Source organism: Castor canadensis, chromosome 6 (genome assembly GCF_047511655.1).
Source record: "Castor canadensis chromosome 6, mCasCan1.hap1v2, whole genome shotgun sequence".
Lineage (NCBI taxonomy): Eukaryota > Metazoa > Chordata > Mammalia > Rodentia > Castoridae > Castor > Castor canadensis.
In genome coordinates this window covers 6,186,797-6,210,448 of record NC_133391.1, presented here as the reverse complement: position 1 = coordinate 6,210,448, position 23,652 = coordinate 6,186,797, and the positions used below count along the sequence as shown (strand labels likewise).

Sequence of the window (23,652 nt, the reverse complement as noted above, 5' to 3'; positions counted from 1 at the left end):
TCAGATGAGTGGATGCCAAAGATTTTCTTCCATTCTGTGTGCAGTCTCTTGAGTCTAGTGACTGTTTCTTTTGCTGTGCAGCTTTTTAGTTTGATGCATTTATTCATTCTTTCTCTTTGATGCTGAACTTTTTGACTTTCATTTAGGGTGTCATTCCCTGAACCCATCTTTTCCAGTGTATTTCCTACAGCTTCCATTTAGTTGTTTCAAGTTTTAAGACTTACGTTAAGGTCTTTGATCTACTTTGAGTTGACAGTGACCCACTGTGAGGCACAGGGATCAAGTTTCAGTCTTTTATATGTGGATATCCAGTTTTCACTGAAACATTTGTTGAAGAGGTTGTCTTTTTTTTTTTTTACATAGTGTGTTTGGGGCTCCTTTGCCAAATATCAGTTGCCTGTAGCTGTATAAGTTTATGTCTGGGTCTTCTATTGCAATCCATTGGTCTTCATGTCTGTTTTTGGAACAATACCATGCTGATTTTATTGTTATGGCTCTGTAGTATCGTTTGAAGTCAGATATTTTGATTCCTCCAGCATTGGAATTTTGCTCAGAATTGCTTTGGCTATATGAAGTCTTTTGTGTTTCCATTGACTTTTAGGATTGATTTTTCTATCTCTGTGAAGAATGTCATTTTCTATCTCCGTAAAGGATTTAATATAAATTGCTTTTGGTAGTATGGCCATTTCACAATGCTGATGCTACTATTCCAGGAGCAGGGGAGATCTTTCTATATGCTGATGTCTTCTATGATTTCTTTTCAGTGGTTTATAGTTTTCATTGAAATGGTCTTTGATTTCCTTTGTTAAATATATTCCAAGTTACTTTTTTTGAGGCTATTGTAAATGGGATGGTTTCCTGATTTCTTTCTGTCTGTTCAATGTTGCTTTACAGGAAGGCTACTGGTTTCTGTATATTAATTTTGTATCCTGACACTTTGCTAAGAGTTTATTTTTAATAAAATAAACTTTTTAGGGTCTTTCAGGTTTAAGATCATGTCATCTGCAAATAGACATTGTTTGACTTCTTCCTTCCCTATTTAAATCCCTTTTAGTTCTTGCACCTGTCTTATTGCTCTGGCTATGAATTCCAAAAAAATTGAATAGGAGTGGGGAAAGTGAGGATGCCCATTTCTGTGAACCATTTGCCAACTTGGTTGGGCACCAAACTTAGATCAGGCTGCCTTCCATGTTGATGCCTTCCCCAGAAATTATTTTTGTTTATTGAATCTTGCAATGCATCTCTGAGAAGGGGCTATGCATTTCAAATACATAGGCCTTAACTTCTAAAGTATCTGGTCAATAACCCAACTAACCACATTCAGTTTAATAATGGGAAGTGAACTTCTGGAAAGTTTATGCTTTTGTTCCCTGATATTTCCTATGGGGTTCCTTCCAAGGGTAGTGAAAATGGGGAATTTTGAGTCTTAAGATGTTTGAACTGATCGTTTTTTTTCATTCTCTTCAGGATTGTGGTGCGAGGTACCCTCCAACAGAGTATTCTTCTGATCTCAGTAGAGGGAAGGGAGAATATTGTTGGGTATTTAGAGCTTGCCAGAGTGTATCTTCCTCATCCCAAATGGTCCAGAGTGGACTAGAGGTGTGGCTCAGTGGTAGAGTGCCTACTTTGCAAGCATGAAAGCCAGAGTTCAAACCCTGGTGTCACCAAAAAATTGCATCAAATGGTCTATAGTTTTGCCTGTTCTGAAAATGAAGACCCTTTAGTGTACAGATTTACAGAACAGATGAAAAGGGGCCTTAAATTCTCTTCTTCCATATGGAAAGTTTACTGGCAGGGAGAGCTACATATTAAATACATGCACCTTGGAATTAACTTTATCAGTCATTGCTTCATTTTAATAGCTTCAACTTTACACCTGTGAACTCCAAACCAACTGAAAACCCCTCCTTAAACATTTACTGAAGTCTTAAAATGCACAAGTTAACTACCAGGCACAAATGGGAGTCTGTGGAAGCAAGAAAATGAGGATAATTAGAAAGGAGGGGAGTATTTTCAAACAGACAAAACAGACAGAACCAAATTGGCTGGTTTAATGATGAAGCCTTAACATACGTGATGACAGCAGCCTGCAGGGACCAATACTCCAGCAGATTAATATGTGGGCCTTGGAGAACATGGGGAAGACTCCTTGGATTGGGTTGAGATGAACTTTGTTTTGCTGGAATGGGGTTTGAACTCAGGCCTCATGGTTACTAAGCAGGAGCTCTACCTCTTGACCCACTCTTTCATCTCAAAATCAGGTACACAGGTTTTGTCTTTGGTGATACTGGAGTTTGAACTCAGGGCCTCATGCTTGCTAGGCAAGTGCTCTACCACTGAGCCATCTTGCCAGCTAGAATGAACTTAAGGGAAAAGAACAGAATGAAGGCAGAGGGAAGAAGATATATGGACTTAGTATGAGAAACTCAGAGTCCACTTATTCAGGAGCAGATATCCTGCAATGTGAGCTAAGGTAGACAGGATGTCCTCAAATGCTTTTATATCAAAGTCATACTCTGAACCCGTGATCACGCATGGTGGTGGAGCATGGGAATCCATGCCGAGCTTTGAAAGCCACACTCTGGGTGAATTCTCTTAGAATATCTGGGATGACCAAAGTGTTGTGAGCTGTTGAAGTTCCTCAGTATGCAGCTAGTGGCTGAGAAACACTGTCCTGAGGGAACTTGTGAGTGATCAGTGAAGGTCACCATTCATAAATCATGGCAAGGTGATCATTGCACCTCATGATTGCTCACAACACTTTCCCATCACCAGCTACCCTGAAAAATGATCTAAACCTTCATGAATTTCTAAGAGAGCACACACAGTTATGTCATGCTGATCTGCATTGACTCTACATGAGACAGAGGTTTGCAGGTCCAGACTACAGGCCCTTAGAGCTCTTAACTGGCTCCAAACAGATCATTTGACAAAGAGAATAGAATAAATTATTAAAAGGTGAATAAGAATTTTCTTTTTGTATATAGACTCTTTAGTTTTAAATAAACTCCCAATAAAACATCACTTATGCTGTGAGTTTTCTGTCTCACCTGTAGCACTCTGATGAGAGCGAGTTTCATGTACTCTGAGGAAATCTCATTCCAATTCAGTTTTGGGGTCCTACTGTAAAGGGCGTATATGTGTAAGGATCAATGCTCTCCTTGTTCTTCTTGCTGAACCTGGGTTCCACAATAGTAAATGAAAGCACATTAATAAAACATCAAAACCACAGAGCTAAAACTTCAACCAGGATTACACCAGGTATTTTTATGGGCTGGTCACTTGAGGCCAGGCTGTACTTATTTCACTCTGAGCACTGTAGGCTAAAGTCCTTTATGCTCCCCTTACAATATAAGAACATTAAGTCTTATTGAAAAGGGAGGAGGAAAATGCTGATTGAGATAAAATTTATCCTTAAACCCTAAAATTTCATTGAGGATGGTGATGGAGTCCCACTCTGAAAGTCATACAGGAAGTAGACTAACTGATGGAAAAGTGAGACCTCTTTCCCCCATAGAGTGGCAAAAGTCAGATAACTTATAAGGGTATAGGATATTCTCAACTGCTTTATCATCACTGAATTTCTTCAGTAATTTCTGAAAGTGTAGATCAATGTTGTTTTCAAATTTGATTTCTCATTGTTTGACTGGATGAATGCAGAGAAAGTGATAGTGGCAATATAATTGTGTTTTGAAAGTTTTCTTTTACTTTGGAGTACAATCTGAAATATTTACACATGATGTATATAAAACAACCAGGGAGTCCTGGGGTAGTTGTGATGTGTGGGTGGGGTGGTGGAGGTGAGTGATGGTTATTGGGGTAGGAAAGGACCATTAAGAATATTGCATAGATTTGTGATGTAGATTATACTTCAGTACAGATCAGATTTTCTCAATAATTTTAACATATAGATTTTGCACTGCCTGGTCCCATCTCTGACACACAGTAAGCTCTTATTGTCTGTCTGAATGATTGATCTCATCAAAGACAAGTACAGTGAGTAGTCTCTAAGTTAATGATTATAAAGTTAGAAGTGCTGAGAATGACAAGAAAAGAGATCCATTAGTCAATGCTGATTGACTCCTCCACCATATACAATATTTGAACTATATGAACCATGACTAAAAAGGTAACATCAAGAAATGCATAGTTGGATCTAACAAAAGTCTAGATTTCAGACTTTCTTGTTCACCATCGATTGTCCTAAGAACTCATTCTTTATTCTGCTTAATGATAAAATAATGGGAAAACACAAACCATTTCCAGCCTGAAACAGTGTCTAAAGCCTGACCTTGAGTCTTCATCCCTAAGGAGAATGCTAAAGCTAGCTTCAAGGAAGTCTGTCTCAGATGTTTCAAAAGCAGATGACTTGGTTTTCAAAGAGTCACCAACTACACAGAGTTAGAGGAAGTAGTCTCAGAATGGCAGCCATGGACAAGGCAGGAGAACTTGTGTTTCCTTCTGCCTCCAATGAGGCTGCTTGAATAAGGGAGAAGGACTACTCAGGCTCTCAGCCTGCACTTTCATAATCACACTGGAGGATATGAGAACCACTTTTCAATCAAATGGAAAGTGGAAAAGTTTCCTATGGCTGGTGGCAAATTCAGAGTTCATTGCAGTTGAAAGAAATAGGAAGGTGACACACCCAAATTGGACCATACTTAAGTGAATTTTGCTAGAGCATATTCACCAAGTAATATGTGTGGAATACTCATGAAATACATATTTGACATATATATGCTAGGGGACAGTTGATAGTTTACTTTATCAGCAGTAGTTCAAAATGCAAGTAACATGAAGTACTGTAGTAGTTTTTAAACACCTATATATTCATAGAGAGATGTGTATGAGGACATATTTCACCATATTAGTAGAGATCAGATTAAGGTTTGGGGACTATGCATAACGACATGTCTATTTTTTTCAGGATTATGTTTATGCAGGTTCAACAACAATTATTACTTTGTAATTAAAAAGTTCTAAAATCAAAAGATATAGATGCCAAAGAATGCAAAATCACATGTATGTCACCTCCAGTAAAAGACATCATAGCAAGCTTGATCCATCCTGGTTCAGGGTAGGTAGATTTGCCTTCCCAACATCCCTGTACCTTTCTGAGCAGAACTCCTCAGGTTCTGGCCAGTACTTTGGGTCATGGTGAAGAGGACAGGTTGGTACCATTACCACTGTTCCTTTGGGAATAAACACTGCATTGGCTTCAACATCTTTCTTACAGACTCTCTCAACTCTGTTAGCAATTGGATACAATCTGAGCGTTTAACTCACGACCATGTCAAGATATTACATCTCAACCAGGTCATTATGGGTTGCAGGTGCCTGGGAAAAGAGAAACAGAGTTTTTCAATTGAGATTTGGAATTAACAGTATGATTACACTATTAGTAGCTCCAAAGTTTATCTGCAATTAACAAAGAACCTGAACTTTTGGAACACATTGTAGTAACTGTCAAGTTGGGCAGGAGGTGTGGCTAGAAGTGCAATGCCTGGGGGATCAACCCCAAGTACCACTAAAAATTATTTAAAAATAATAACTATCATGTCCTTTGACTTACTCATGGCCCACTGAGATATGTAGCATGAGAATGGGATGATCCCCTATTCAGAGCACAAAATCCTCAGCCTTGCTATGTGCTTCTTTTCTTTATTATGTGAGTAATGTATTATGATAATTACATTCAAGCAAAATATGCTGACATCATTCATATCTCACTAGAGAGGACAAGGAAATAGAACAAAATCCCTAAATGTTTCAATAGGCTTGGCAGTTGAAAACTTTTTTGCAACTTGAGGATTATGTGATATGTGAATGTGTGTATATACATACATACATATATAATGTTTGCATATTTGAAATTAAACACTGAATTTGGTAGAGTAGTACCTTACTATCCTTTTATGATGAAAGTTTATGAGAGAATTCTACCAAGGCAAGCAGTTTCAGTTCCAGTGAAAGTTCCAGTGAGAACAGGAACCCACACTCTATCCAACCCTTTTTTTTATTCGTATGTACATACAATGTTTGGGTCATTTCTCCCCCCTTCCCCCACCCCTTCCCTTACCACACTCCCCCTCCCTCTTCCCCTCTACACCCTCGCTACCTAGCAGAAACTACTTTGCCCTTATCTTTAATTTTGTTGTAGAGAGAGTATAAGCAATAATAGGAAGGAACAAGGGTTTTTGCTGGTTGAGATAAGGATAGCTATACAGGGCATTGACTCACATTGATTTCCTGTGCGTGGGTGTTACCTTCTAGGTTAATTCTTCTTGAACTAACCTTTTCTCTAGTACCTGTTCCCCTTTTCCTATTGGCCTCAGTTGCTTTTAAGGTATCTGCTTTAGTTTCTCTGCGTTAAGGGCAACAAACGCTAGCGAATTTTTTAGGTGTCTTACCTATCCTCACCCCTCCCTTGTGTGCTCTTGCTTTTATCATGTGCTCATAGTCCAATCCCCTTGTTGTGTTTACCCTTGATCTAATGTCCACATATGAGGGAGAACATACGATTTTTGGTCTTTTGGGCCAGGCTAACCTCACTCAGAATGATGTTCTCCAATTCCATCCATTTACCAGCGAATGATAATATTTCGTTCTTCTTCATGGCTGCATAAAATTCCATTGTGTATAGATACCACATTTTCTTAATCCATTCGTCAGTGGTGGGGCATCTTGGCTGTTTCCATAACTTGGCTATTGTGAATAGTGCCGCAATAAACATGGGTGTGCAGGTGCCTCTGGAGTAACCTGTGTCACAGTCTTTTGGGTATATCCCCAAGAGTGGTATTGCTGGATCAAATGGTAGATCGATGTCTAGCTTTTTAAGTAGCCTCCAAATTTGTTTCCAGAGTGGTTGTACTAGTCTACATTCCCACCAACAGTGTAAGAGGGTTCCTTTTTCCCCGCATCCTCGCCAACACCTGTTGTTGGTGGTGTTGCTGATGATGGCTATTCTAACAGGGGTGAGGTGGCATCTTAGCGTGGTTTTAATTTGCATTTCCTTCATTGCTAGAGATGGTGAGCATTTTTTCATGTGTTTTCTGGCCATTTGAATTTCTTCTTTAGAGAAAGTTCTGTTTAGTTCACATGCCCATTTCTTTATTGATTCATTAGTTTTGGGAGAATTTAGTTTTTTAAGTTCCCTGTATATTCTGGTTATCAGTCCTTTGTCTGATGTATAGTTGGCAAATATTTTCTCCCACTCTGTGGGTGTTCTCTTCAGTTTAGAGACCATTTCTTTTGATGAGCAGAAGCTTTTTAGCTTTATGAGGTCCCATTTATCTATGCTATCTCTTAGTTGCTGTGCTGCTGGCGTTTCATTGAGAAAGTTCTTACCTATACCTACTAACTCCAGAGTATTTCCTACACTTTCCTGTATCAACTTAAGAGTTTGGGGTCTGATATTAAGATCCTTGATCCATTTTGAGTTAATCTTGGTATAGGGTGATATACATGGATCTAGTTTCAGTTTTTTGCAGACTGCTAACCAGTTTTCCCAGCAGTTTTTGTTGAAGAGGCTGTTCCACTGGTCTTCATGTCTGTTTTTGTGCCAGTACCATGCTGTTTTTATTGTTATTGCTTTGTAATATAGTTTGAAGTTGGGTATCGTGATCCTTCCAGCATTGTTCTTTTGACTAAGTGTTTCCTTGGATATTCATGGCCTTTTGTGTTTCCATATAAATTTAACAGTAGATTTTTCAATCTCCTTAATGAATGTCATAGGAATTTTGATGGGAATTGCATTAAACATGTCGATTACTTTTGAGAGTATCGACATTTTTACTATGTTGATTCTACCAATCCATGAGCATGGGAGATCTCTCCACTTTCTATAGTCTTCCTCAATCTCTTTCTTCAGAAGTGTATAGTTTTCCTTGTAGAGGTCTTTCACATCTTTTTTAGGTTTACACCTAGGTATTTGATTTTTTTTTCAGGCTATTGTAAATGGAATTGTTTTCATACATTCTTTTTCAGTTTGCTCATTGTTAGTGTATAGAAATGCTAATGATTCTTCTATGTTGATTTTATATCCTGCTACCTTGCTATAGCTATTGATGATGTCTAGAAGCTTCTGAGTAGAGTTTTTTGGGTCTTTAAGGTATAGGATCATGTTGTCCAAATAGGGATATTTTGACAGTTTCTTTACCTATTTCTATTCCTTTTATTCCTTCTTCTTGCCTAATTGCTCTGGCTAGGAATTCCAGTACTATGTTGAATAGGAGTGGAGATAGTGGGCATCCTTGTCTCATTCCTGATTTTAGAGGGAATGGTTTCAGTTTTTCTCCATTAAGTATAATGCTGGCTGTAGGTTTGTCATATATAGCTTTTATAATGTTGAGGAACTTTCCTTCTATTCCTAGTTTTCTTAGACCTTTTATCATGAAATGATGTTGGATCTTATCAAAGGCTTTTTCTGCATCTATTGAGATGATCAAGTGGTTTTTGTCTTTGCTTCTGTTAATTTGGTTTATTACATTTTTTGCTTTTTGTATGTTGAACCACCCCTGCATCCCTGGGATGAAGCCTACCTGGTCGTGGTGAATAATCTTTTTGTTGTATTGCTGAATTCTGTTTGCCATTATTTTGTTGAGGATTTTTGCATCAATGTTCATTTAAGGAGATTGGCCTATAGTTCTCCTTTTTAGAGGTGTCTTTGCCTGGTTTTGGGATAAGCGTAATACTGGCTTCATAAAATGTGTTTGGCAGTTTTCCTTCCCTTTCTATTTCATGGAACAGTTTAAGGAGGGTCGGTGTCAGTTCTTCTTTAAAGGTCTGATAGAATTCAGCAGAGAATCCATCATGTCCTGGACTTTTCTTTTTGGGGAGACTCTTGATTGCTGTTTCAATTTCATTTTGTGTTATAGATCTATTCAGGTGATTAATTTCCTCTTGATTCAGTTTTGGATGATCATATGTATCTAGAAATCTGTCCATTTCTTTTAGATTTTCAAATTTATTTGAATATAGGTTCTCAAAGTAGTCTCTGATGATTTCCTGGACTTCCATGGTGTTTGTTGTTATCTCCCCTTTTGCATTCCTAATTCTACTAATTTGGGTTTTTTCTCTCCTCATTTTAGTCTGGTTTGCCAGAGGTCTATTGATCTTTTTATTTTTTCAAAGAACCAACTTTTTGTTTCATTAATTCTTTGTATGGTTTTTTTGGTTTCTATTTAGTTGATTTTAGCTCTTATTTTTATTATTTCTCTCCTTCTATTTGTTTTGGGATTTGCTTGTTCTTGTTTTTCTAGGAGTTTGAGATGTATCATTAGATCATTGATTTGGGATCTTTCAATCTTTTTAATATATGCACTCATGGCTATAAACTTTCCTCTCAGGACTGCCTTAGCTGTGTCCCATAGGTACCGGTAGGTTGTGTTTTCATTTTCATTGACTTCCAGGAACTTTTTAATTTCCTCTTTTATTTCATCAATGATCCATTCTTCATTAAGTAATGAGTTATTTGGTTTCCAGCTGTTTGCATGTTTTTTGTCTTTACTTTTGTTGTTGAGTTCTACTTTTACTGCATTGTGGTCAGATAGTATGCACAGTATTATTTCTATTTTCTTATATTTGCTGAGGCTTGCTTTGTGCCCTAGGAGATGATCTATTTTGGAGAAGGTTCCATGGGCTGCTGAGAAGAATGTATATTGTGTAGAGGTTGGATGAAATGTTCTGTAGACATCTACTAGGTCCACTTGATCTATTGCATATTTTAGATCTTGGATTTCTTTATTGAGTTTTTGTTTGGATGACCTATCTATTGATGATAATGGAGTGTTAAAGTCTCCCACAACCACTGTGTTGGCGTTTATATATGCTTTTAGGTCTTTCAGGGTATGTTTGATGAAATTGGGTGCGCTGACATTGGGTGCATACAGATTGATGATTATTATTTCCTTTTGGTCTATTTGCCCTTTTATTAGTATGGAATGTCCTTCTTTATCTCGTTTGATCAATGTAGGTTTGAAGTCTACTTTGTCAGAGATAAGTATTGCTACTCCTGCCTGTTTTTGGGGGCCATTGGCTTGGTAAATCTTCTTCCAGCCTTTCATCCTAAGCATATGCTTATTTCTGTCAGTGAGATGGGTCTACTGTAAGCAACAAATTGTTGGATCTTCTTTTTTAATCCATTTTGTCAAATGGTGTCTTTTGATGGGTCAATTAAGTCCATTAACATTAAGCGTTAGTACTGATAGGTATGTGATGATTCCTGCCATTTAGTTGTCTTAGTTGTTTGAAGGTTTGATTGTGTGTACCTAACTTGATGTTACTCTCTACTGTCTTGCTTTTTCTTTTCCTGTGGTTTGGTGCTGCCTGCCTTTTCATGGTTAAGTTGGGAGTCACTTTCTGTGTGCAGAATCCCTTGCAGAATCTTTTGTAATGGTGGCTTTGTGGTCACATATTGTTTTAGTTTCTGCTTATCATGGAAGACTTTTATTGCTCCATCTATTTTGAATGATAGCTTTGCTGGGTAGAGTATCCTGGGGTTGAAGTTATTTTCATTCAGTGCCCGGAAGATCTCACCCCATGCTCTTCTTGCTTTTAAAGTTTCTGTTGAGAAGTCTGCTGTGACTTTGATGGGTTTACCTTTGTATGTTACTTGTTTTTTCTCTCTTACAGCCTTCAATATTCTTTCCTTAGTTTCTGAACTTGCTGTTTTAATGATGATATGTCGTGGAGTAGTTCTATTTTGATCTGGTCTGTTTGGTGTCCTGGAGGCCTCTTGCATGTGTATGGGAATATCTTTCTCTAGATTTGGGAAATTTTCCGTTATTATTTTGTTGAATATATTATGCATTCCCTTCGTTTGCACCTCTTCTCCTTCTTCGATGCCCATGATTCTCAAGTTTGGTCTTTTGATGGAGTCGGTGAGTTCTTGCATTTTCTTTTCACAGGTCTTGAGTTGTTTAATTAATAGTTCTTCTGTTTTTCCTTTAATTACCCTTTCATCTTCAAGTTCTGAGATTCTGTCTTCTGTTTGTTCTATTCTGCTGGATTGGCCTTCCGTTTTGTTTTGCAGTTCTGTTTCGTTCTTTTTTCTGAGGTTTTCCATATCCTGGCTGTTTTCCTCTTTAGTGTTGTCTATTTTTGTCCTGAGTTCATTTATCTGTTTATTCGTTATGTCCTCTCTTTCACTTTGGTGTTTATACAGTGCTTCTATGGTTTCCTTTATTTCTTGTTTTGCTTTTTCAAATTCTCTATTTTTGTTGTCTTGGAATTTCTTAAGTGTCTCCTGTACATTTTGGTTGACCCTATCCAGTATCTTCTCTATAAAATTCTCATTGATTACTTGTAGTGTGTCTTCTTTTAAATTATTCTTGTGGGCTTCATTGGGTCCTTTGGCATAGTTTATCTTCATTTTGTTGGAGTCTGGATCTGAGTTTCTATTCTCTTCATTCCCCTCTGGTTCCTGTGCTAATATTTTGCTGTGGGGAAACTGGTTTCCCTGTTTTTTTCTGTCTTCCCATCATTGTCTTTGGTGTTGTTACTGTCCCTGTACTGTGTGCAATAAAGTATTTTCTAGCTTGTAATAATAACAATGGTAATATTTAGAATGGAAGGGTGAGCTGAGATGGAAAGCAAGAAGTTAAAGAAAAGGGGAAAAGAAATATACAGACAAGAGGGAGAAAGCAGAACGAGGTATCAGACTAGAAAATTTCAAAGGTATAAACAGGGAGTGTTAGTGTACTAATCGACAGTAAGCTGAACATACATTAGAGAGACAGAGAGAGGATTGAAAATCAAAGATAAAAAAATAAAAACTAAGTATATGAAAGAAATATCTATATGTAAAAATGAGTTAAAATAAAATGGAAAATAGAAAATTAAAAAAAACCCAAAAAACAAAAACAAAAAACTTCCAAGTTTATATGCAATGCAGTTTAAGTCTTAATAATATGGGTGTCCGTCTCAGTCTCCAGTCCTGGAGTTGGTGCCTCAGATGTTGTTCTGTAGTTGTCTCATCAAAGGGGATGCATAAAGTAGAACAAAACTACACACTCACACACAGACACCAAAAAAAAAAAAAGCCCCACCAAGTGTCCCAGGTTCAAATGCAATACAGTTTCAGTAAGTTTTTCGGCTTGCAGGTGTAATTCGGTTGTTCTCTCATCAAAGGTAGGGAGCAAAAGAAAAAAAAAGAGTCTGGAGACAGTTCTGAGAGTGGTATCTGCAACTGTGGCTTGCCTGCCTGCTGCTCTCAGCCTGCTGTAGCTGGCGGCGTTATTTATGCAGGTCTCTGGGGTGAACTTAGCACTCACCTGGTCCCACAGGCTTTGTTTGCTCAGAGTTCTCCTGTGCGGGAGCCTCTGCTACAGGCTTTCCCCTTTCCAAGCACTGGGAAAGGTGACACTGCCCCTGCGTTGTCAGGCCTGCGTGTTTATTTACAGTTCATGTGGGAGGTGGGTCTTCCCCCCTCTCCTGTGCAGTTTTCCTCCCACTGCCACTTTCACAAGCTTTCCTGCTCCTGCTTACTGGGCGGTGCTGCTGCTCCTGCCGGCCTCCATGTTTGTTTACAGTTCACGTGGGAAGTGGGTCTTCCCTCCTCTCACAAGCTTTCCCACTCCTGGTTGCTGGGTGCGTGCCCCGCTCCCGCCAGCGTCTCTCCGGCCCGCCCGGCTTGTTTATTTACAGTCCCAGGAAGGATTCCCTTCCCCCAATCTTCAGTGCTCAGGGCACCCCACCCACTTTCCAGTGTGTCTTAATTGTTCTTACTGCTTATTACTCAGTTTCTCTTCTTTTCTTCCCCAGGTGGAGGTCAGTCTGTCCAGGGGGCCATGCTGCTCTGGCCCAGGCTTGTCTGTGGAAGAACCGCAGTACCGCGAAGCTCACCTTGTCCACGTCTTCCCAAGCTGTATGGGCGCCAGCCACTGGCGGCCCCGGGGGCCCTCTTCGTTTCTCTGTTTAACATGAGGTGGAGATTCTCTGTGCCGGGTGGAGGTGTGGAGGGGTCAAATTATGCCTTTTCTCAGTGATTATGCCTGCAAAGTGTGTCTCCAGCGTCTCTCCAAGATTTCACTATAGGAGGCTCGCTTTCTGCTTCCTCCCTCTAGCTGCCATCTTGGAATCCTCTAGGAGCTTTTGAGTAGAGTTTTTTGGGTCTTTAAGATATAGGATCATATCACCTGCAAATAGGGATATTTTGACAGTTTCTTTACCTATTTGTATTCCTTTTATTCCTTCTTCTTGCCTAATTGCTCTGGCTAGGAATTCAAGTACTATGTAGAATAGGAGTGGAGATAGTGGGCATCCTTGTCTCATTCCTGATTTTTGAGGGAATGGTTTCAGTTTTTCTTCATTAAGTATAATGCTGGCTGTAGGTTTGTCACATGTAGCTTTTATAACGTTGAAGTACTTTCCTTCTATTCCTAGTTTTCTTAGAGCTTTTATCATGAAATGATGTTGGATCTTATCAAAGGCTTTTTCTGCATCTATTGAGATGATCAAGTGGTTTTTGTCTTTGCTTCTGTTAATGTGGTTTATTACATTTATTGATTTGTGTATGTTGAACCACCCCTACATTCCTGGGATGAAGACTACTTGGTCATGGTGAATGATCTTTTTGATGTGTTGTTTGATTCCACTTGCCATTATTTTATTGAGGATATTTGGATCAATGTTCATTAAGGAGATTGGCCTATAGTTCTCCTTTTTTGAGATGTCTTTGCCTGGTTTGTAATACTGGCTTCATAAAATGTGTTAGGTGATTTTCCCTCCCTTTCTATTTCGAGGAACAATTTAAGAAGGGTTGGTGTCAGTTCTTCTTTAAAGGTCTGATAGAATTCAGCAGAGAATCCATCAGGTCCTGGACTTTTCTTTTTGGGGAGACTCTTGATTGCTGCTTCAATTTCATTTTGTGTTATAGATCTATTCATGTGATTAATATCTTCTTGGTTCAGTTTTGGATGATCATATGTATCTGGAAATCTGTCCATATCTTTAAGAGTTTCAAATTTATTTGAATATAGGTTCTCAAAGTAGTCTCTGATGATTCCTGGACTTCCACGGTGTTTGTTGTTATCTCCCCTTTTACATTCCTGATTCTACTAATTTGGGTTTTTCTTTTCCTTATTTTAGTCAGGTTTGTCAGGGGTCTGTAAACCTTGTTTATTTTTTCAAAGAACCAACCTTTTGCTTCATTAATTGTTTGTATGTTTTTTTTTTGGTTTCTATTTCATTGATTTCAGCTCTTATTTTTATTATTTCTCTCCTTCTATTTGTTTTGGGATTTGCTTGTTCTTGTTTTTCTAAGAGTTTGTCTCCCATCCTTTGATAATGGACTTGTCTATGTTGGTTGTTGCTTCATGGTTTGAGCATGATGTCTGCAGAAGATGTTTTGTGTCCAGCTCTTTGACAAACAAACCACACCAGCCCCAGAGGCCAAATCCCTTCATAACCCCCAGGTTCCCAATTTGAACAGAGATGTGAAGGAAGTCTGGTTGTAATAGGTGGCTATCATTTTGTGTGACATTGGAGAGGCTCAGGAGTTGGACACACTAGCTATTCCTTGTCTTCTTCTAGCTCTATGATTGAGTGTAAGGATGTGTGGTCAGAGCTGAATCAACCTGTGCAGGTGAGCCATGGTCAACTAGCTAGCAGACAGCAGGCCATAGCACTGCCAGCAACACCTGCACAGCTAGGTATAATCCAGACACATCAATGATTAATAGTTGTACTTACGTGCCACTGATGTTCTGTGGAAGTTTTCATGTCATATTATTTTGGTGATAAACAATAGATCTATTAAAACCAGCACTGTGTTACCAAGGTTTAAGTTTTTCTGTGAATAGAATTCATTTACTTGGTTTCCCTTTATTGTTGTCTCTAGATCAGCAATAAATGAATAAATATTGCTGCTGAAGGAACACATGCTTATTCTAATAGCAAAGGAAGTGGAAGCATTCTCATTATGAGTTTAACTCTCCCTCCCTTTCCAGGTACCATCCACTCACCTTATTGGGCAAAGTTGCATCAATCTCCCATTGCAGTTTCTTCTGGACGTCAGAGTGAGTGACAAATGCATGCAAAATGAAGGAGAGAGTGCTGCTAATTGTCTCAGAGCCAGCAAAAATGAAGACAAGGATTGGGCTACTATCTCCTCATCAGAGAGAGCTAAAAGGAGGGAAAAGTTTTCAGATATAGCAGGTCAATGTAGAACTTCACTGATGTTTAAGATGAGTATATTTTCAAATGAAGCTCCCAGACACATAGGGAGAAACACAGAAAAGCACTCCAAGTTCACACTATGACTGAGTTTCACTCTGATGTCTATCTAACACAGTTAGAAAAAGTAAAATTGATTTAAATGTCTGGTTTTCCTCAAGGTCTACACTATTCTGGCCCACTTACTCTTTACCCTCTCATCCTTCCACCACCAGACAAAACTATTATTTCTGGCTAAGATTCATAGTATTATCATGCAATTTAGATAATCATACAAGTACTTTAGCTATAGGTAAAATATAAGGTTGCTTTGTCTCTCAGAAAAAATTTGAATTATTCCAGCAAAAGTACAATTGGAAAATTCTTCAGGACTTTTGTAATGCCAAATATTCATTTTATGGAAAATTAATGAATCTTTCATCTAAAAATAAAAAAATTCTGAGGAAATTTAAGAGAACAATATTGAGCATCACAGGAACTCCTGTGACTCAAAGTGTGGTCCACGAAACAGCAAATTTAGCTGCGCCTGAGAATGGTGAGTGAGTGAAAGTAGCAGTGATTACTCAGTACTGGCCTGAATATCATCTTCTTGTGTTCATTCCATGATCAGAAAATAGTATTATGAGAGGGAGTTGAGTGGGGAAGGGAGGGAGAGAGAGAGAGAGAGAGAGAGAGAGAGAGAGAGAGAGAGAGAGAGAGAGAGAGAGAGAGAGAGAGAGAGAGAACAGGAAGAAGTAGAAGAAGAAGATGAAAAAGAAGCAGTAGAATAAGGAAGAGGGGAGACCAGCTTGTTTAGATTTCTGCACATAGATTTAACATTATTCATATTTCTCATTTTTTTGAATATATTTCGTTTCCTTAGTTTTCTCTACTCAAAGCAAATAGACCAAAACAAATAATAAGCACAATCATACTAGGCAAGAGATTTTGGTGTTTTGCTATCTTTTTTTCCTTAAAAAGAAACATCTCCTTGAAGGAACTTCTGATTCCAGTACTGTCTAGGGAAACACAAGAAAAACCTGAAATATCTTCCAGGAAGTCATTAATCAGAAAATGATAGCTGGAAAGAGCACAGAGCACTCTGGATCTTTTGACAGTGAAGGAAGATGTACGTCATTAAACATTTTTCACAGCACATGGAATGTTCAAATTCAGGATGGAACTTGATGTAAACATGGACACTGGTGATAGTAATGTCTCAGTGTAAGTTCAACAATTATAAAACACACACCACTAGCATGGAGGATGTTAACATGGGGGAGTTTGTGTGTAACTTACGGCAGGAGGATATGGCAAATACCAATACTTTCCCCTTATTGGGGCTTTGAATTGAAAACATCTCTAAAAATAAAGCCTATCTTATCCATTAAAACTTTATGAAAGAAAGAGGCAAGTGGTCACAAAACAGAGCTTCCAATGGACAAAACTGAGAGAGTATGAAATGCAAAATGAAAAATTGTAGAAAAAAAGAGTAATTTGGGAAAATGTACACTCATGCTTATATAAAACAATAAGTGATATACTAAATGTAAACAAATAGGTAAGGGTTGAGTGACCCCTTATACTGTGTACTGATTCATGTACAGAAGAAATGATGGAATTGGAAAGTCATCATTTTTGCAACCATCATAGTAAGAGTGGATGATAAAACCATCTGTGGATGATATTTCTATTGGGTAAAATGATGAAGAAGTACAGGGCAGTTAAAAAGTTCAGTGCTGTCTATGTCCATACCATCCTGAATGCGCCTGATCTCATCTAAAATGTTCAGGGCTGGAGAAATCACTCAATGGGTAGACAGCCTGCCTAGCAAGCATGAATAGGGATTCTTTAAAGAAAGATAGATAGGTAATAGATAATAGTCAGAAAGGTTACCCAAAAACCTATTAATTGATTGTGGAAGGAAAAATAGATCTTTAGATTAAGCTAGTGGACACCACATTCTCACTGTTTGGACAGGGATCCTTCTGAATGACTCCATGAAAATTTCCAGACAGAGGTTCTGACTCAGTAAGTCCCATGAGGCTGAGAGTTAGCATTTGTTCTGATGCAGGTGATCCACAACCACTGAAGTCTCCTAGGCATGAGATGGGTAATCATGGGAGCCCTTCAGACTTTCAATACATTTATGGCTGTGTGCTTCTAGAAAGTTCCTCTGCCTGTCGTATATAATACCCCAGTGTGTGTCTTTCCACAATGTGTCTGAAAGTCTCCTCTGCCTAGAAAACCTCCTGCAAATTTCTGGAGCAACCCTGTCTCTGAACTCCCCCATCTATTGGTAACAAAGCATCCTTGGTTACTTTTTTTGGACTCCACATCTTCGGAATTCTGGGTATTAATCATAAGCTGAAGAAAACTCACTTGGTGCTGGAATCAGAAAGAGAAATTCCAAAGAGACACAGTCAATTGTTAGTTTAGAAGTGAATCAGGAGTGCAGCCTTTAACCCTGATGAGACCATAGGTTCTTTAGCTCCAGAAGTCTGGCTGGTATGCCTGAATCACTGGTGAGCAAACCATCCACCTACAAACCTTGCAGAAGGGAATGTTTCCCTGACAGGAAACCAGGTATTGTGTCCAACAGCTGTTGGTCTTTCTTGTCCCTGATCCTGAGTTTCTCGGGCTCCTGAACACAGACTCCTGGACCATAGATATGGGCTCTTTCTCCTATAATCTGCTTCATCAGAAAGAAGTGTGGACTTCAGTCTTTTTTGGTCTCTGCCTACTTCTTAATCAGTGGCCCCATAGATTAATTTTCTTATGTTTCTGAGCTCTCTTCAGCATGTTTTGCAACACTATCATCAAATCTTCCACAGTGCCAGAACACTGCACAATCTTCCGTGAGACCTTGGGTACCCATACTAGCTCCCTGGCATGTAGCTATTCTTGCATGGTTTCCAGGCCCTTGAGGCAAAGCTGCAGTCTCAATACAAGGCTCAATCCCATACCCAGAGAGGGTCACATTTAACATAGACCAAACTCCACCAGGCACTTACCTGTCTGCATTGGAGAATGTCACATGTCATCAAAAAATCTAGAAACAAAGGTCATGAAAGTAAAACGGGGGATTTCTGGAAGGTGGAAGGAGAAGGGATAAGGGGGAGACATGGATGGGGGATAAGAATAATAGAGGGGGTGAAGATGCTCAAAGTATATTAAATGTACATGTGGAAATGTCGTGATGAAATCCCACTCTAATTAGAGTTTAACCTGTGACAATAAATTTTTCTAAAATGGAAATTATTCTTTGCCACATTTTACCTTTTCCTTAGCATTGACAGTTCTTCTTTTTTTCTGTTTTGCATGGTTTTGAAAAAATGTTACCGAATCACTTGGAAAACTGGAGCTATTTAATGTGTCATATATTTGAGAAAGAAATGGAAATAAAACAACGAGGAAAACAAAAAAAACCCTTAATGAAAGTGCAAAAGTTTACATGGAGCATTTCAGCTTTCTGAAACAATCATATGGTAAAAGTCAAGGTTGAGCCATTCCTTCTGTGAACTTTGCCTGGCTGAGCAAGGGCCTGTTACCCTACATGAAAAGATCAGTGGAATAAACTCATGTGTCTATGACCCACAGTGAATTTTGAGAAAGGCACAGGACCACTGAATGGGGACAATAGCTTTAAAATAGATATGCTGAAATAACTGGCTAGCCTACATGCAAAAGAACCAAGTGTGGCCCTTACGGCACACTGTCTATTAATCCTAACTCAACATGGGTCAGAGCTCTATATGTAAAAGCTAAGGCCACAGAACTCTTAGAAGAAAAGCCAAGGGAGCAAGTTTTCATGATCTCAGGCTTGGCTATGTATTTTTAGAGTTCAACAAAGCACATGGAATAAAACGGAAATACATAATTTGTATGTCATCAGAATTAAACATTTGGTACTTAAACAAACACAATCAAAAAAGTGAAGAGGGACCTACAAAATAGGAGTGATGCTTGCAAGTCATATACCTGACAAAGCAATTGTATGTAGAATATATAAAGAAATCTTAAAATTCAATTATAAAAAGAAATCAAACCCACAGCTATATAGGAAGAAAGAACTAGAAGAAACATTTAAGTCAAGAAGATATTAAAATCACCTACATTGTTAAATAGCATTAGCACTAGGGACATCAGATCAAAACCACAGTGGTAGACAGCTTCCCACCCACTAGGATGGGATAAACAAAATTATGGAAAAACCAAGTCTTTGAGGGGACAAGAAGAAATTAGAACCCTCATGAATTCCTAGCAGGAATATAAAGTGCTATAGCTTTTGAGGAGAACATTTTGTCAATTCCTTAAGAAGTTAAACATAGAATTACTCTATAACTCACAATGTGACTGCTGAGCATACACACACAAACCTAGAAGACAGAGGCTTGAACACCTTCTTGCATGCTAATATTCATAACAGCATTATATCACACTAGCCCAAAGGTGAAAATTACATCAATGACCACCAATTGATGAATGGATAAATAAAATGTTATGTCTATACAATAGACATTATTTTTGTCAAAAAATTATGAAATAAGTGTATATGTTTCAGTTGACAACATAATTCTAAATGAAAGAATCCAGCCACAAAGACCATACATGATATGATTTCATTTATACAAAATGTCCAAAATAGACAAATCTGCAGAAAGAAAAATTGAATTTATTAGCTTAGGGAAAGGAGGTAAGGATTGATAAGACAGGGTCAAGCTTTCTCAGTTGATAAAAGTGTTCTACAATAGACAATGATGATTTATGTACATGTATTTGAATGTAGTAAAAAGCTATCAAATTATGCAGCTCAAGTAAGTGAGTTATATAGCATTTGAAGGTATATATCAACAATGCTGCTATTTGGGAGAGATGGAAGGAGGGGAGAGATAAAACAGTCTACTTTCCTAATGAAAGAATCACTGGATGGAAAAACTGGAAGTTTAGGGACTTCCTGATTTTATCCTCAAAGGAGTCTTCTGGGTTGTTGAGGGAATTGACGTTCACTCCAAATGAGACGCCAGTGGTCACATCCATGCTTTAGGCCCCAAAGATGCTGAGGAGAGAAAGACATGGAGAATTAACACTTGTATTTCTTTCCTATTCTTCTGTTACACATGCAGCAAGGAGCATGAGGTCATTTACATGCCAGGGCAAGACTGGCACAGAACCACATACTGTCAGAACTACCTGTGGGATCAACTGATGGGTCTGTGGTCCCATAATACTCACTCATGAGCTGTTTATCAGATGTCATTATCCAACTGTCCTTGTGCTGAGGGTGACAGGGACAGTAAGTTGAGTTTTACTCACCTGTGAACTCAGAAGCTCATTCTCAGAGAGACAGGGGCCCATAGCAGACAAACTACACCAGCTTGAATGTATTGTGGATGAAAACAGACGTGTGGGCAGCATGCTTCAAGAGGACCAGGGTGGAATAAGTGACTCTCCCTGAGGAACTCAAGAAAGGGGCCATTGATTTAGCCTTGCTTTAACAGAGTCTGTGCACAAGAGGGAACCAAAGCTGAGCTGAGTTGAGTCTCCAAAGGCAACAGATGCTCTTTCATCCTGGCTCAGCATCAGTTGCATTTTTTTCATGAGCTCTCTCTAGAATTCTGGTGGAATTGGAATTTAAGGACAGCATTGGCCTCTTTTATCAGCTTGATGTAAGTCTCAGAAACGTCGAGTGACAGAGTGAGGGAAGAAAAGTCAACTTTGCCTTCCAGTTTTGTGCGCAATGTGGAAAGATGGGTGTGTGTCACCTCCACATATGGATCACAACAAATTAATATTTCTTCTTAATTCTCAATGCTGAGGCTCAAAAATGAAACTTCCTGTCACAAACTCACAGCTGTGAGTTATAATGATGCAAAAGAAAGTCCTAGAAATGTAGATTTTCTACATGGGCAGCTATTAAAGTGTTAATCTTGGGAAAATAAAAAGGAAATCACTGCTTTCTCAAATAGAAAAATACATGGAGTTCTTAGGCAGTCATTAGGTTAACAGTTAGTTTTCAGGCCCTACGGTAAGCATCTAATTGCACAAATTATGATCAAAATGATAACATAGAGTCTTTGGGAGAAGCCTGCCTGCACATGGGCTCTGCTGCTGCCCTTCACATTGTAAGCTCATGAACTTCTATCTGGGGTCCAGGCCCTGGCCCTTGCATCAGATCAGTTAGCCAGAAGGACTCAGCCAGAATTCAGAATCTGTGTGACACTATTTCATACATTCAGGTAAGCTGAATTTTAACTAATGTTCTTAAACCATCATTTCTCTAGTGGTTTCATATGAATCTGCCTTTGTTTAGAAAAACAAAATTCTTTGTGGTCCAATATCTGAAGTCAATGGATGGACCAAACTGTCTCAGACATTCCTACTGGCTATATGTCTCATCATAGAATGTCACCTTTCAAGGGAAAGATGTAATCTAGAAATTTCTTGCTATATCTCTCAAGCACCTAAAAGATGCCATTGGTAGTAAAAGTTGGTGTAGAACCAAGAAAACAACTATAGGTGATTAGGAGTACCTGAAAGAATTCATATGCATGCAAATTCCCAAAAGGTAAAAATATGTAGGCATCCAATAAACCAATTTTTCAGAGCTTCTCAGTAGGAAGAAAAATTCTGGTAATACCAACAAGGTTGATGAACTGGTACTTGAGAAATCCTTCATGCATTCCTCACCTTCCTTGAATTTGCACTGAGAAAAAATCAAATACTCTTTTGGTGGTCACAAAGTCTGAATATCAAGCTGTAATGTGTCTGAAATCTGGGCTTTTCAAATCAGACAAAGTTGAGGTTCTACACAGTTGACAACAAAGCCTTATGGAAACACGTGGCCATGCTCTGGGTGAGGCCTATGTATAGTTTTAGAAATATTGAAACCTCAAATCTTGTTCCCAAGAATAGCATTTTTCTGATGGAAATAATCCAGTGTTGACAGGACTGTACAATGGGTACAGTGGGGGAGGGTACTGGAGGGAGGGAGAATGAAGGAGATTAAGGTAAATATGGTTGATGGACTCACATACAAAATGCAGCAATGAAACCTCTTAAAATTGCTTCAAGTGGGACAGGGAGGGAGCCAAGGTGGGGAGATGAAGGGGTAGTCTGACCAAGATACAATGTAAGCCTATTAGGAATTGTCACAATGAATCTCCCCATACGACGAATCTATCATAATAAAAATTTTAAAAAACAATCCAGTTTTGTTTTCATAGAAAGCAAAAGAGGGAGCCCAAAGAGCACTCACCTGACTGTAAACAAGAATAGTCCCCACAAAAGGCACAGGTTTCAGGCCAGGAATTCCCACCTTCTTAAAAAATCCATGTGAATAGGTCCCATATCTCTAAATATGAGAAAGCCAGTTTGTAGGGATTATCAATATACATATATATTGAGGCTCACTAGTCACTGACTCAGGAACTAGAACAGTCAGACCAGGGAGATAACATGGAGGAAAATAAGTAGCAACAAAAACTCCAACAGCAATGATGACATTCACACACCATCTTTTTTTTCAACTCTTCTGAGAGATGATCAAAAATTCACAGTAATTAGAGGAAAGTCACTGGAGTTTTTATGCTCCCAGACATAGTTGCTAAACATCCCCAAATTTGATTGCTCCTAAAGAGTCAAGCTGAAAATTTCCAAAGGCGTTTAAATTGTTATGTTCATTTAGAAAACTGATTTTTCTATGAAATGGGGATTCTGATTTTAGGAAGGAAGGCAGAAATATTATTTTTCTGTGCAAATGACAAGATTTTACATAAATTCATCTACTCCGTGATGTGGGGTCCTTGAAAGTCTGTAGTAAAGTTGTTCTTACATTTGGTTGGAGATATTTTATGTTTTTCCTTTCTTCTTAGCCATGTCCCTGTTGTAGGACCCAACCCTTCTTAAATCTGTTTTCCCTGAACAACCTGAGTACAGTGACACTGTTCTTAGTTCTTTAGAAATGACATCTCTGGTCATGAACTCCATTGGCCTCAGAGAAATTTGAATAAGTTTCAGAAACACCTTACTCTCTACTGTCAGGTTGTCTTGAGCTATAATGAAGGCTGAGTTCCCATAAGTTTCTTGAAGTTCACTGTACAAGAAATGAAAGACTAAGACTTAATTTCCAGGCCATTCCCCTCCTCAGGAGTCTGGGTCTCCAACTAGTGATACTCACCTGGTAAGCACAGTGACAGCCATGTTCAAATTGATCAAGAGTGTCAGTAGCAAAACAGTCAGTTTATTGCCACTGTGCTTCAACTCCTTTTAAGGAAAAACTCACTGATGCTGGTCCTCCCTTGATAAGATGTCTGCGTCTTATCATTGATGTGTCATAACTGAACTACACAGAAGAGGTTTCTGGATCTAGCAAATCTTCCCTCTCCAGTGTGATTGACAGACGCCAGGATAGGGAATGAAGATAACCTGAGGAAAGAAATTACCAGCATCAACTTTAAGTTTTCTGCTGATGGTTTCACAAAGTTGGCCCCATAGAAG

At 38.7% G+C, this 23,652-nt stretch overlaps 1 pseudogene; it reads right to left on the bottom strand.

Annotated features, from left to right (window-relative positions):
- Positions 1–2,412: 2,412 nt before the first annotated feature.
- Positions 2,413–23,652, bottom strand: part of LOC141424245 (cytochrome P450 3A41-like) — a 70,533-nt pseudogene continuing 49,293 nt past the window's right edge.